This window comes from Leptonychotes weddellii, chromosome 10 (assembly GCF_054177405.1).
Source record: "Leptonychotes weddellii isolate Sample4059 chromosome 10, ASM5417740v2, whole genome shotgun sequence".
In the NCBI taxonomy this organism is placed as follows: domain Eukaryota; kingdom Metazoa; phylum Chordata; class Mammalia; order Carnivora; family Phocidae; genus Leptonychotes; species Leptonychotes weddellii.
In genome coordinates this window covers 115,527,572-115,542,717 of record NC_138378.1, presented here as the reverse complement: position 1 = coordinate 115,542,717, position 15,146 = coordinate 115,527,572, and the positions used below count along the sequence as shown (strand labels likewise).

The 15,146-nt window shown below is 49.8% G+C and overlaps 1 long non-coding RNA gene across 1 annotated transcript; it reads left to right on the top strand.

Annotated features, from left to right (window-relative positions):
- The first annotated feature begins 2,214 nt into the window (after nucleotides 1–2,214).
- On the top strand, nucleotides 2,215–11,256 carry LOC145715987 (uncharacterized). The gene is made up of 2 exons (XR_014138318.1): nucleotides 2,215–2,309; nucleotides 3,558–11,256. It is a non-coding gene; the product is annotated as an uncharacterized LOC145715987 (long non-coding RNA).
- Nucleotides 11,257–15,146: the final 3,890 nt, after the last annotated feature.

The following is a 15,146-nucleotide window of genomic DNA, read 5'->3' as shown; positions in this document are numbered from 1 at the left end:
GGCTGAAGGCGGCAGGTGCAGGGATTGGCCAAGGGGATCACCTCAGCTCTTCCAGGCTGAGTCACAGCCAGGTCACCAGCCTAGTAGCTGACAACACAGAAAGGGCCCTCCCAGGGGGACTCCAGACAGGGCAGGATCAGAAAGTGAAAGGTAATCTAGTGCATGTTCTCCCCTGGAGGCTTGTCTGAAAAAATTCCCCCCTTCAGCATCTGGCTCTGTTTAGATATTGTGGCAGTAATGGGGATAGCAGGGGAAGTGCCTCTCCTGAGGTGGCAGGCTAAGCTTGGCAGCCATCAGACTTCACTTGGGGTGACCTGGGGTGAACCTCAACCCCACTCTGCCCCACGTTCATCATTTGTAGAATGAGTGTTTTGGACTGGATTTTCTTATGTGTTTAGACCTCTAGTCTCCAAATTTTAATAATTCAAGATCTATTTTAAGCAGAGTCTTCACTTAAGTGGCCTGAAGTTGGACTTTCCCTCCAGAAAGCTTTTCCATTGGGGTAGCGTTGCTTCTTGACTCCGAGGCCAAATACTCCCTAGGAGAGTGGGGAGCCTAAGAGTGCTTCCTTCTGGGGCCCTGCAATTTGCCGGCAGCAGTGGTAACCTCTCCTCTTTGGTCTCCGAGACACATCCCTGTGGAGGAATCTCACCTGTTAACAACGATCCACTTTGTAGCCCCCTCCTCCCAAATGCCAATGGGAAGGGGTCACCTGCTTTCCTGGGGACAGGCTGCCTGGATGGGAGTCACCCCAAGACCAGCTTGAACGCATCCACCGATGGCCAGCTGGAAGAAGACACTTCACCTGGGCAAAGCGCCCAGGGCAGATGACCCCCATCTTCTATCTAGAGCCAGCCCAACATCTCTAAAGATGCTTTCCCAACATCTCCTCTGGGATGGCTGAAAAGCATCTCAAACTTAGCGTGGCCCAAACTGCACTCCTGAATTTCCTTCCAGGCCTGCTGCTTCTTCCTTCTGGATCTCAGTGAACAGCACCATTATCCCTCAGTTGTTCAAGCTCCACATGGGGATTTAACCCTGGATTCGCCATACCCACTCCACCCATACATCCGCCAATCCATGTGTTTACTTACCTCCAAAATATTTTCAAAACCTTTCCACTTCTCACAACCGCCTCACCCTCCCATCAGTCTGAGCCATATCATCTCCTCTGGTTTCCTGTAGTAATGTGTGTGCACTTCCACTCTGGCCCCCTACACTCCATTTTCCACATAACAGAGAAGTGGTTTTAAAAAATGTAAATTAGATCGTATAATTCTCAGGCTTAAAACCCTTCTTGGAATATCTAAACTTCTTAGTTGGCCTACAAGATCCCAAAGATTTGGTCCCTGCTACCCTTCCAGCTACCCATGGCTCCAGCCATTCACAGAGGGCTGCTTCAGGACCTTTACATGTGCTGTTTCTGCTCTCTAGAAAGTTCTACCCACCAAATTTTTGTAGGACTCTGGTGTTTCTTGTCATTTAGGATTTCTGTTCAAACGTGACCGCCTGTGATCATCTGATCTACATCAGGTAGCTACAGATTGTTTTCTTCATTATTCATCCATTGCCTGTCTCCTTGCTGGAGAATGGAAGCTCCAAAGGAGCAGGGTCCTGTCTCTTGTTCTTAGTGTCTGGAACAGAGCCTGACAAGTATTTGCTTAACGAATGGATGAAGCAGGAGTGCTTGGGCATTTGAATAAAGGATGAAGGTGAACCGATGTTGAAAAGATAAGTGTAAGTTGCAATTTGGCCAACAAGGTTGGCTGCCACGACATGGTTGTAGAAACTAAGATCCTGGGTCAGAAAGGTTATGGGACTTGCCTGGGTCCCACCGCTCTTAAAGAGTAGGGCCGAGATGGCAGCCCCCCAGGCCCTGGGCGGTTTGGAGCGCTTTACCTGGCTGCTCTACAGCTGATGTTGAAAGCCCCCTGAATTCAGAGGCTTCCCGGAACATGTCAGTCTAGCCTGGTGAATTAAATAAATGACTTTGGCTTTGGATAGGATAATCAGAAACGTGGCCTAAGATGTCGTGCCCAACAGGCGGTGGGCGGTGAAGAAAGGGCTAGCGGACTGGAGCCTTCCTTCGAAGGAGGCTGGGCTGCCTGGGGCCAGGATGGCCCTGAAAGCTGCAGAGCGGCTCGCGCCTCGCGGTGGCCCTCGCGCGGCCCCGCTCGCCCCGCCTGCGCCCCGCCTGGGCCCCGCCTCCGCCCCGCCCCCGCCGGCGGGGGCAGTCCGCAGTGACAGCGAGCGCGCGGCGGGCGGAGAGTGTTTGCATACAAAGGCGGCCACGCGCGCCGCGCCGCACGGTGAGTAGACGCCTCCGCGCCGTCCGCCGCTCGCCGAGCCCCAGGCCGAGCCGCGGCAGAGCCCCGGCCGCTCTCAGGGAGGGGCCGCAGCCTCGGCAAGGCCGGGCGGGGCGGGGCCCCGAGAGCGGGGGGCGCGCGGCGGGGCCGGAGCCGGGCCGGGGGACGGGGTTGACCCGACGCGGGAGGACCGAGCTCGGTCTCCGCGGTCCTTTCCGGGGATGTGCATCGGAGAGGGAGGCGGAGACCAGGCCCGGGGCCCGGGCGGCGTCGCCAGCATCCCTCGGGCCTTCCCTTTCAGGGCACACGCAGGGCTGACCTTGACCCGCCTGTCGGTCCCCGGGGAGGGGGTCTGCCGAGGGACCCCGGGACGGCGGGATCGGCTCCATCCAGCGGGGACGGGTGGGTTCGGGCTGGGCAGCGGGTAGTCCCTGCGGTGCGCCCGGAACTTTTATGAAAATGTTCCCGGGGCATAGGATTCTTGCTCTGCAGTGGAGGAAACTGAGGCCCAGGGAGGCTGACCAACGTGACCAAGGTCACACAGCTGCTGGGTGGCAGGTTGACCAGGGTTGGAATCCGGTTCTCAGATTACTGTGTGGTTCCTCCTCTGTCAGGCCTGCGTGCATCTTTCCTGCGGCCCAGTGGGTGCTAGGCCTGGTTAGTTCCATCACATGCCCCTGCAAAGAATTTTATTTTGGGGAAGGGCAGGAAAATGTAGGATGCAAAGTAGTGGTTTGGAAATAAGTCTAAGTGCCTTAGCGCTGGAGTGTAGGTAACTGGCGGCTAATTTATATGGAGAGTAGTCGCAGGAGAAAGCAGATGTCAACCCCATGTTTGACCACCAAACAGGAAACTTGAGCTAAAAAACCCGGCAGATTAACTCAAGAGAGTTTTTTAGCACCCAATAGTATCCCCAGGATAGTAGGAGTATTTTGGAAAAGATGAGAACTTGTAACAGTTTTTTTTTTAATCTGAGGAATGGCATGATGATTGTGAAATTTACTATTTATCTGTTTTTCTATAATTTGGGTCCTATGAATTAAAGTAAGCGATTGAGGAATGGGTAGTAATTGAGAAATAAACACACACTCCACCCTCTCCCCCCCCCCCCCGGAATGTTGGAAGAACTAAGAGTTTGTTTTATGGTTCTGTATTTTGATAATTCTTCATATTTGTCAACATTTGTATTATTATCCAGCCTTTTTGTTTATGGATGTGTGTTTTGGAGCTTTTCTTCCTGTTTGCATGTAGGGCTGTGTAGTGTTGTGGAGCTGGGCCTGGCCAGAGCCTTGAACCTGAACTTCGTGGGTCGTGCCCGAACCTTGAACCGAACTTAGCTCTGCCTGAGCTTGCTGGAGGCCCCTGCGCAAGTGTGCTCCCCATCTCACGTCTCATTTTTCAAAATCTTACCACTCTAGAAAAGAACATGCTGCAAGGCACAAACCTACCTGCTGAGTCTAGTTGCACAGGACAGAGCTTGAGGGTTCATGGGAGGGCCTGAAGGACCTCTGCGTCCTGGGGGGGACCTCAGGAATGGCTGGGGAGAGTTCTCCCTGGATGGGGTGAGGATGGCTGGCTGGCCTGGCCTGGCCAGAGGGAGGTCTGTGGGCCCAGCCCTTGTCTGGTGAGCTGCCCTCAGAGCCCTGGACCAGAGAGAAGGGGAGGGCAGGAGATGGAAAGATAGTTCAAAGAGGCCACCCTGGGCCTGCGGGGTGCTGAGTCTAGTGCTTCGTAGTTACACTGGGCCAAAGACTTAAATTCTCTGAGCCTTGGTTTCTTCATCTATGAATTGTGGAGATAACCATACCTATTCAGGAGATTATTGTAAAAATTAACTGAGATATACAAGAGATATACAAGGTCAGTGACTCACTGTGGAGCCTATTATTTTAGGGAGGAACACAGGGTACCAGTGAGGAGGGCTGTTTGTAGGGTTGAGACAGTTCTGACCAACACTGGCCCCTCCCCACCCCCCCTCTCCTATTGTGAGTTGGCCTCTCCTGGATCCTCTCTCTTCTGGGTTCAGGGTACACAAGACAAACTGATTTGGGCAAGCATTCGGATGGGTATGGGTGAGGGTTGCCGGCAGCTTCTTGCAGGGGAGGGCTGGTGGACCGGGGCGGGGGGGGGGCGTCACACCAATTGGAGAAGCTTTTGGGGCATTTTTGAGAAACACCGAGAAGGCCGCAATCCAGTTGGGACACCGAGGCTAGTGCCTTGACCTGTTTGCACAACAACTCCCGCAGTGTGACCGGGGGACGAACTCCGGAGCTGTTGAGGTGTACAGCAGGTCAGGATGGATCAGTGGCCCACTGTCAGCGCTGGGGCGAGCTCCCTGGGAAGGGGGACGTCACACTTTACATTTTATTGAATTCTGGCTCAGTTCATTATGGGCTAAGCCCACTCACTTAAAATTGGAGCGGCATTTGTGAAAAAAAGGCAGGCAAGGCCCAACTTAATTCTTCATTTATGGAAGACTCCAAGTGCCTGTCGGCTGGCCATTTCTGAAATGGGAACTTTCTAAGCGGTGAGTGAGGGGCCTAATACCTGCTTTAGCACCTGGCAGCAGGTCCAGCTCAGGGGGACTCCAGGGCCCTGAAGGCACCTTTGGTGTCCTGATGTCCTGCATCTGCCTGCCCCCTTCCTTCCTGTGTCCTCCCCACTTACCTGTGCACCTCATCCTCTTCCCACATCCTCCTCCTCCCCGCTCCCCACCTTTTATTCAACAAACTAAGACATAAGAAGTGAGCAGGGGCGGAGGCTGGGCTGGGCTGCGCTGGGCTGTGGGCAGGCTGGAGTATCGGCTGGAGTGTGAGTATTGTGAGGAAGAGTACAGCTCTGCAGAGCTCTGGCTCTAGGCACAGGTCAGTGTTTGTCCCAGTGTAGTTTGTGACCTCCTGGTCATAAAATCAGTTTAGTTGGCCCACAGACATTTGAAAAAAGTGAAATAGAAGGGGAGATATCTGATATTGCTTTGTCAAACTTGTTTTAGCCTGTGATATGTGTGTGCGCGTGCGTGCGTGTGTGTGTGTGTGTGTATAAGTGTGTGTTTGTGATCACGCGCTCCAGTGGAGGGAGGGAGGGAGGGTTGGTGAGTGAGGAAGAGTGCGTGGGTGTGTGGGGAGGGGGGCCGCGCAACCACAGGCTCTGGCTTCCTCCTGGCCCACGGCAGCCACTGCCTGCTGGGGACTGGCTCAGGGTGGCTGGGCCACGTCCACTGCCCAGCTGAGAGGTCGGGAGGAAGTGAATGGACGGGGCTCAGGCTGGAGAGGAGCAGGGAGCTTTTCAGGCTGGTGATCATGGCCACATCTTTTAACCCCTTGACCAAGTTGTGTGATTCCTCCAACAACTTAGAATTTTTTGCCTGTACCGAATGCTGGGGCTTTCCAGAACAAAGCTACCGGCTGTTAGGACATTCATGGCTCTGTATCAGCGGTCTGTTTGCTCCTCAGTGCGATGTCCTCTGCATTGCTCACGAAGCTGACTACAGACCCTGTGATCGAGACACACCTGTTTGCTGGCCGCTTCTGGGACACTGTGAGCACACTGACCCTGTGTGCCTTGTTCCCAGAGGTCCCTGTGTCTCCTTAGATACGTGTCCTTTCTCTTTTTGGCAAAATCTTTCTCTGCATACACAGGTCTCACTAGGCGTACCCTTTGGTTTACAAGAGGCAAGAAATAAGCAACAGAGGTCAGGGGATAACAGGGCGCAGCTGCTCAACAAGATGTTCTCCTTGGCAACTGCTTCTGCAAAAGAATTCCCTGCCGGTGAATTCTGCATAATCGCAGAATGCTGCCCAATCTTGGGGTTGCCTTTGGGCTCAGATTTTTGAACAAATGTATTATTACCCTATGGTAATAGAAACATACCCTTCTAATATTTCTGTATTAGTTTTAACCTATGAGATTCCTTGCCCCTCTCTTTTTGGGAGGGTGCAATTTAAATAGTTAAGGCAAGAGCCTTCATTCGGAGTCCAGGAGCCATTTGTGACCTCAGGATTAGCACGTGGCTTGCATTTGGTGCCTGTACTCTGGAAAGTACTTTACATACGCCACTAATCCTCTGAGGCGGACAGTGTTCATCCTGTTTTACAGATATGAAACTGAGGCTGAGGTTAGTAATTAGCTCGTGGTCACAGGTTAGTGGGTGGCAGAGCGGGGATCTGAATGTCAACCACCTGCCTCCAGGAGAGTCTTCATTCTTATCCCCTGAGCTGTAGGCAACACTCTTGAACATCAGGTGATAGTTAACCCTTCATGAATTGCTGGAGTGGAGTAGGTGGGGGGTCCTACAGAAGTGGAAGTCACAGAAACAGGACGTTCTTTTTGACCAAGACACAAACATGGACCCTGCAGGTGTGTAGAGAGAGGATGCAAACCTTGTGCTCGTTTAGTGAGTTAAATAGTTAAGAGCTAGAGGATCGGGGTCTAAACCTGGAGTGGTTTGGCCCGGTGCATTGGCCGCCCTGTAGTGTAGATATCTCCGTCCCCTACTGTCCAGGCCTTTTGTGCTCCTTGGCAGGGACCCGAGAACACTCATCACATGGGATTATAAGATCCAAGTGTTGCAAAATCCCAATGCTGGAGGAGCTGAGTGGTCACCCTCTGACCTTTCTGACCAAAGCAGGAACCCCCCTGTCACCCCTTCTTGTCCCAGCAGTCCATTGACCAGAGACCCCAACACTGAGGGGCCAGAGTTTTCCATCCCTCACCTCGGAGTTCTCTGAGGTCTCTAAAAGTTACTGTTCAAGTAATACATATGCACATAAAAATCAAAAGCCAGAACCAACACTGTGGACATATTAATGGTGAAAGCAAAGGTCTTGTTTCCCAGACCTGGTCTCCAGGGCTCAGCCTGGGGACCTTGTTTGGTATGTAAATCAGTCCCGAACTTTTTTTGTGTGTGTGTGCAGCTCAGTATGTGTAAATGTAATTCTTAAAATGGATTCCTTTTATCAATATTTTTGTACCCTTTCACTCAATATACCTTTGTGGATTTAGTATTTGTGGGACTACCTCTCCATGTTTCTTTTTTTTAAGCAGGCTTATGATATTCTGTTACATCGTTTATTTAACCAGAGTCCTACAGATATTTAAATTGTTTCTAATTTTCCTATTACAGTCAATGCGCAATTATGGTTTTGTACATGGATCTTACAGCAGTAGGATGGCTGGGGAATTACATGCCAGAAATGAATGTGCCCCAGCGCTCACCTTGTTTATTACCCACCAGCAGTGGGTGATGATTTGGTTTCCCCAGCTGTCACAAACTCTGCGGTTTTTACGAGATGCTCTGAGTCTAGACCATCTGAGAGGCCGCCTTTGCCTATCTTCAACTATGAATGGGGTTGAGTATCTTCTCATGTATCACTGACCGAATGGACTTTTCTCTCTGCGACCTCTCCCTGTATTTTGCCCATTTCTCCTATTGGGTTAGTGTGAGGCCATCTTAAATGGACTTTAATCTTGTAGAGATGGGTGGTGGTAGCAAAAACTGCAGGGTCATGAACGCTCTGGCCAGGGTTTTGAATTTTGGCAGAACTTCCAAGAAAGCAGAGGTTCTTGGCAAGTTGTGAAGTCCAGAGAAAGAGTCTGTTGATTTTGGGTGAAAAGCCGATTCTTCTGATGTAATCACTAGGCAAGAAGTTATGAGACCTCCATTCCCTCATCTTGACAACGCGTTTACTGTGCTGCGCTTCTGGAACCACACAAGATTGCTCTCGTGCATCTTCCCTGTGCGGGGAATTGTACAGATTAGCTCCAGCGTGGGGCGCTCCTGCCCGGGGTTGGCGGGGGGGGGGGGGCGGGGGGGTGTCGAAGGAGGAGAAGAGTCCCCAGGCCTTTGCTCTTTCTCTTTGTCCTGCACAGTAGGCAACAGCCCCCTCCCCCGGGACACACACTCTCCACACCTCCCGCGCACGCTCCTCCCTACAGGATCCTCCTGGAGCTGGCTCGCCCCTTCCCCTGGTCCTGAAGCTGAGCTGTGATGAGCGAGAACTCTGTATTTTCTGCCTGCTTAACTCAGGAAGGGCTTTGGTGGGGGAATGCTCGGGCCAGCTGGTTTTTCTGCAGGAAGTATTAGTCTGACTTGCAAGCTTTCTAGAAGCATCTCGAGCTTTTCTAGTGTATTTTCTTATTTTGGAGGGGAGTGTTTCCTGGAGCATGCTGGCCTGCCAGCGAAGTCCCCGATTCCCCAAGGGTGTTGAGGAGCACAGAACTTTACTCTTTTGTTTAAGAAGCTTGTCTTAGCACTATGGTGAGGACTGTGGAGCTACTCAGGGAAGCCGGTGGGTTTCCTCAGTCCAGAACCCTCAGGGAGGGAAGGAAGTGTGCCCCCCGTGTGGCAGGGTAGGGAGGAAACTTAGGTATCTTGACTCCGAGACCGGTATTCTTTCCTCTGCCTCGTGCTGCAACCGCATCATATTTCCTTTTCTTGTCATTTGTGTGTAATTGATCACTCCTACCAATTGATAAGTCAACTCGCAATGCTCTGAAGACTTCTTCGCTGTTAATATAAATCACAAGAGGAAGATACACTACGTATAAACCAATTTCATTTCCTTGCAAGTCTTCTTAGTCATTAGGCCATTTTGGGGATTTCTTTGAAATTGTCTTTTTTTGTTTGTTTTTGTTTTTCAATGCTTTGGCTGAATACCAGCACTTACCTCATAACCTCCCAGGTGAATGTGATCGTGGCCAGCCCCAGGAGCAGCGTGATGTTTGTGTTCTCACTCAGAGTTGGTCAGATGCGCATCCCAGACGTGGAGACACAGAATGTGCTCAGAGGAGAACGCAGGGGGCTGGTGAGTGGAGGCCCCACCCTCGTCTCTCTGAGGCCCGGCTGGGGTGCTGACAGCGCGTTCCTAGCATGTTAGGGTGCAAGGGGCAGTCACTTTGCTGTCCTCTGATGGCCTCAGGACAACGGGGAGAATGCAGAATGAGACCTCCTGGGCCTTCAAGGACCTGTGGGGAGAACCCCAGGGAGGCAGCCTTTATTGCATTCCTGAGGAAGAACAGTCCTGACTAAAAGCCGAATGGTTTAAATACTCCTAGTGACAGGGTGCTCACTCCCCAAGGCAAATTCTTCAGTTTTTGGGAAAGTTATAAAGGGACCTCAGTATTCAGTCGTTGATAACTGAGCCAATTAAGATAGAAGACTTCCTGCTTCTCAAGGACAGGAACGAACTTTCCCTGGGGCCATACCCACAGCCAGGTGCAGGGTGAGCATCTGTGAAATCTTTGCTGCCTGAAAGGAGGAATGATCTGGGCAGGAAGCGGGGGGGCGGTATTGGTCTCTCACTCACCTGTCCTCAGAGACAACTTTCAGATATTTACTGTAGATCAGGATAAAAAGAGGAGGAGGAGATTTTATCCCCGAGTATTCAGACTTTACTAGCAAAATCTCTGCCCTTTTTCTTCTTTAACTGCGAAGGAATGAGCCCCTTTCAGGGCTCCTGGCTTTACCTGTGGGCCACCTGGAGATGGCACGGGGAGGGGCTGACCTGCCGCTCTGGGACCTACCGGCACGCACAGGCCTATCTCCGGAGCAAGCAGACCCATTTCCAAGCCAGACACTCGCTTAGGGAAAAGAAAGAAATCGATTCAGATGTACCTCTTGGATCATCTTGGCCTCATCATTGGAGAAGTGAAGATATTTGCGCTTGCTGTGCATTACACTTCCCTGCATATGGAATATGAAGTCTGTATGTGCTTCCCTATACATAGATTGATTGGACCGTCAAGTCATACGGGAGGGTTGTAGGATTGTCACAGTGCTGGATACAGACTTACCCTGGATTCCAGTGCTGTTCTGTCCCTTCCTTGCACTGGGACCCTGAGCAAGTTACATCAACTCTAAAGCTCCGTTTCCTTCTCTGCAAGATGGGGAAAATTCTATCCTTTGCATCATTATGGTAAACAAGTAGTTTAAACTCTATTATTGTCACCCCCCGGGCAGCGTCCCAACTTGCGTGGCGGGTGAGAATGGGCAGTGGTTTGTGTCACACTGGTTCGCTGCTGCATTATCTTTGCCTGGTGTTGCTGGAAAACTCTGGATGTTTAGAAGCCTCTCAGATGTGCTCCTTTAACCAAAGCAGGTGGCGGGCTGGGACCCGACAGTGAAATTGGTCGGTGTCTGTTGGCCCTTGAGACCAGCTTGTTGTGTATCCAGGTGTGTCCCTGCTGCTGATAACAGGAACATGAAGTGGGAGGCCTCACCCCAGGCTGATGTGGGGTTGGTTTTCCGGTCGAGGAGCTCCCCGGATGCACCATAAACCTGGGTTCCGCAGGTGTTCCCTAAGCACCTGCCGGGAGGGTAGCGGGGGCAGAATGCCTGTGTGAGCAGGCACTGGTGAGAGGCAGGCTGGTCCCAGGAAATGATGAATCATTCTGAGGATGAAAGCGCCAGAAAAGTCTCGCAACTTAAAGGAGGCCCTTTTGACTTTTCAGTCCTTGAGGTTTTGGTTTACCTCCCAGAGGACCCTGAGGTGGAGTACTAAACAGGGTGTGAGTACTTGTGCAAATACCACATTGAGAGCCAGCGACCAAGTCCGATGGGTCTAGTCACTTACTCAGGGAGGTAGGGACGCTGGTAAGGTTTGCCCCCGGCTTTCCAAGGGCAGAGACCTTTTCGAGGGGATCATTTTGTGTCACGCTCACGATGACAGCCGGTTAGGTCCCGTCAGAGACATGGTGTTCATACCTTGCTCCCATGCACAGAGCTTGCAAATTTTGGAGGAGGACGATCACATCCTGGCCATCTGACCCCAGGTTTTGTACGATTTCTGTTTTTTAGCCTCTCATCCTTTGTGTTTCACTCACGGCCTGCTTTTTTGGCAAGAAAAGCCTTACGAGCCTGTTACTTAAACCGTGTCTGCAGCGAATTTCGTTTGGGGCATTGTCTTCATGAGCTTTACGTTCCTCGGAGAGAATGATTGCCATTCTTAATTTCTTCTAGTTTTTAAATTGTAGCACTTGCCCCCTCGTTCTCGGAGTTGCTGCGCTGCTTCTGGGGTGGTGGGTCTGCACCTTGTGGTCTGCACATCTGGACTGTTTTTGTGATGGGACAAAAACCCCCAAACAAACCCCTTCCCCCTCGCAACCCTTGGTTTCTTGCTTGGGATGAAGGCTTGGTTTCATGATGTTGCTAAGGCCAGGTCACAGGATCGTGAACTTACAGCACCACTGAGTTCTTGAAGTCCCTCCACAACCTTTTTGCCAGAGGGTTGTTTAGACTCTTTGATGAGACCACCATTGATGGTGAGCTCACTCCCTCTGAGTCAGCTCTCCGTAGAAGCTTGGTCTCCTAGACTGTGCTTTCCCTGCCGGCTCTGGAAGGTCCTCTCTGTAATTCTGACTCTAATTACAATCTGTGATCATCTCTACAGCACTGGATATCCTGTCCACATGGGCTGAACATTATTTGACATTTGGATCTAAACGATTGCCATCTGTTTTGCTAAAGCCACACGGCTGACTTTCTTTGACTGGGCGTCACCCATTTATACCAGTTTCATGCACCGAGATGGGGGGAGGCAGCACTTTGCAGAGAACAGGGGGGTCTCGGGGTTCAGCCTGGGCTCCTGCCCTCAACTCTGCCACTGGTCGCGCCACTCTGAACGTCACGCAAACCTGGCACCCTGGGCTCCTCATCAGAGAGGGGGCAGTAATGTTGGTTTCGAGTGCTGCACAGGGTTGCTTAGATTTTTAGCACATGAGCTCAGAGCTCACTCACGTGAAGGTTTTCTGTGCCTCGTGAAGTGCTGTACAAATGTAGCGTGGAGGTTTGCGTGGCCCCTTTCCTGGGATTCACTTAGGGATACGTCAAGGGTTTGGAGCATGAATGCGGGCGCTGGTCTGATGACTTCAGAGTATTCCTCTCCAGAGTTGGTGGAGGACACCCGCTGTGGTGCCCCAAGCCCACTGGAGTCTTTCCCATCACCATCATTTTGTCCTCCTCGCCTCCAGCCATTACCCTGGGGTTCCTGGCCATGGTGTCAGGGACGAGGCCTGCTAAGCCAGGCCGCACCTGCAGCTCCACCGAGAGCCTCATGAAAATAAGGTTCGGCCTTGGGGCTGTGATGAGGGACAAAAAGTTCACCTTGTATACGCAGGAGGTTTGTGTCCTCAGAGAGCCTGGAATTCTGTTTCATTTTGGATGTCCTCTCGAAGAGGAATCAGAGGTTAGCCTCTGCTCACACTCGAGCGTCATTAGGTGGTTTTTCCTAGCTCTCTCTCGGTTCCTCATTTCTCTTTACGTGATGGCTTGCCAAGCCATTGCGCGTTAAAACGTTAGAGGATTGTGCGCACCTGTGTGGCCCCGACAGCCCTGAGGACCAGTGAAGCTGCCTCCACAACACACACTCGGTCCTCCCACCGCCCACTGCTCCACCCTGGCTCCCGCAGTGGTCCCCAGAGGTCCCGTCTCTGAGCTCCAGTCCCTGACTCCGCGGCATACATTTGGACCGCATGACGGAGGCAGCTTTGACCCTGCATCCTCTGTTCCCACAGTACCAGTGGAGAGGTGTTCCAAGCCAATAAAGCACTTTCACTTTTGGAAGACCGTCACCATATAGATTTAATTCAAATAAATCATCCCAGAGGTACCTAGTTTCATAGACGGAAAAACAAAATAAATAAAATTCGGCTCCTGGCAGATATTGAAGAATGTAGTGTCCAGTACAGCCTGAGGAGTCAAGAAATGTGGCCGTGTATGACTTCAGACATTTCCTGGGCCCCTGGGATGGGCCAGGCACATCGTGGGGGGCTGGGTGCCCAGAGATGAGCCAGCCTCCTCCCGGTCCTCGGTGGAACAGACCAGCTTGGCCAATGGGGTCTGTCCAGCCACCTGACAAAATGGCGGCTCACATTCATCCACTGCCCTGGATGGGAAGTCAGGTCGTTCACTGAGCTGGAGGGCTGAGGAGGAGGTTCAGTTCTCAAAACCATGAGTTGTTTTGGGTGTGTTTATGGACGAGGTATCCAGGACAGCCAGGCGAGGACCTGGAGGAGGCAGTGTGAAGTGCAGTTTAAGGAGGGATTGTGGAACTCCTGCGGGACACTCTGTTCTTAAAGAGAAGGGCATAGAAAGGGAGGGACAGGTGAGATGTAAGATGGTGCTTCTGAGGGTTGTATTCACTGAGGCAGCTTTGCATTCATTTTGACCTTGGTTAAGGCGGGAGTCCTGACCTTCAGCCTTCTCTGAGAAGGGGAGAAGAGAAGCACATGTTTAGAGGTTGCCTACCCAATTTCATTTCCCAGGAGCAAACCCACAAAATTAAGGTGGAGAGACCGTTATTTCCAAGATAACGTGCCTTTGATAGCGTTCTAGTTGAAAGAATTGGAAAGGGAATTAAAATCACTTTTATCCACTTGCATATCAAATGAGTAGAACAAGCAATTTCAGAATTGACAGGTAAGAGCCTTAGCCTAAAGTAATTCGAGTCCTCATATTTAATAGTTGATGCAATTCACGTTGAACACACTGTATTATTAATGTTGTAAGCAGAATCCCAGGTGGACATATACTTTTGGATTTTTATGTTCCTCAATGTTTTATCTGTCTATCTCTAATGTAAGTACTGTAGTAGTTTCTAACTCAGGGAAGACTATCTGAAAAGATGGTACTCCCATGAGATGTAATAGCCTCAGAAAATTAGCCTAAGAAATCTTCTGGAAGGCTAGAAGATACCACGTTAAAAAACGCCACATATAATTATATATTAATTATATATATTACTATATATATTTATTTTGATATATTATTACATAATATATATAATATATAATATAATATATAATATAAATATAATAATATTAATTATAGAAATACATTGTATTTATATTATATATTAGTTAATATATATTACACTATATATTATATTACATTATATATTACATAATACATTATATAATAAATGTATATATGATATATAATTGTAACCATATACAATAATTATAATTACATAATATTTAAGGATATTTAATAAGTAGTAATAATATTCAATATTAAATGTATAATATATAATAATCATATATAATACAATATGTAATTAATACTAATATTAATTATAATATAATATATAACGACATGATTAATTATATAATATATAATTATTATAATAATATATATAAATGATTATAATAAAACATATTAATTATATATATATATGTTTTTAAAGATTTTATTTATTTATTTGACAGAGAGAGACACAGCGAGAGAGGGAACACAAGCAGGGGGAGTGGGAGAGGGAGAAGCAGGCTTCCCGCGGAGCAGGGAGCCCGATGTGGGGCTCGATCCCAGGACCCTGGGACCATGACCTGAGCCGAAGGCAGACGCTTAACGACTGAGCCACCCAGGCGCCCCTATATATATATATATATTTTTAACACGTTTCTTAACCTCAGAATTGCTCTGAAAATCCACAGCATAGTTTAAAGAGCCTTCGTTTGGCCAGACAGAGGGTGTTTATAGGTTTGGCTTATCTCTCCTTGAAAAACTTCTGAAATAGGTTGTGGAATCCTGTTTCATGTGATAAATGAAGCCCTGTCAGGGGAAGCAGCCATTTTCTGCCCAATGTTGAGATTGAAATCAACAGATTTAAAAGTAATTTGGCGTGGCGTGAATGCAGAGCCGGGACCTCAGAGCTATTTAACTGGATACGGAAGCATTTTGTTTTGTTCTTTACAGGTCGTACTTTGGTTACTCTGCAGGTAATTAAGATGCTTTCTTCTTCACAAGACTGCCTTTACTGCCGGATCCTGTGTCATGGTGAGCACCAGGAGGCCAGGGCAGTCATGAGAGTAACGGGCAGGTGCAGGGAGGTGCGTGCCTCTCCGGCT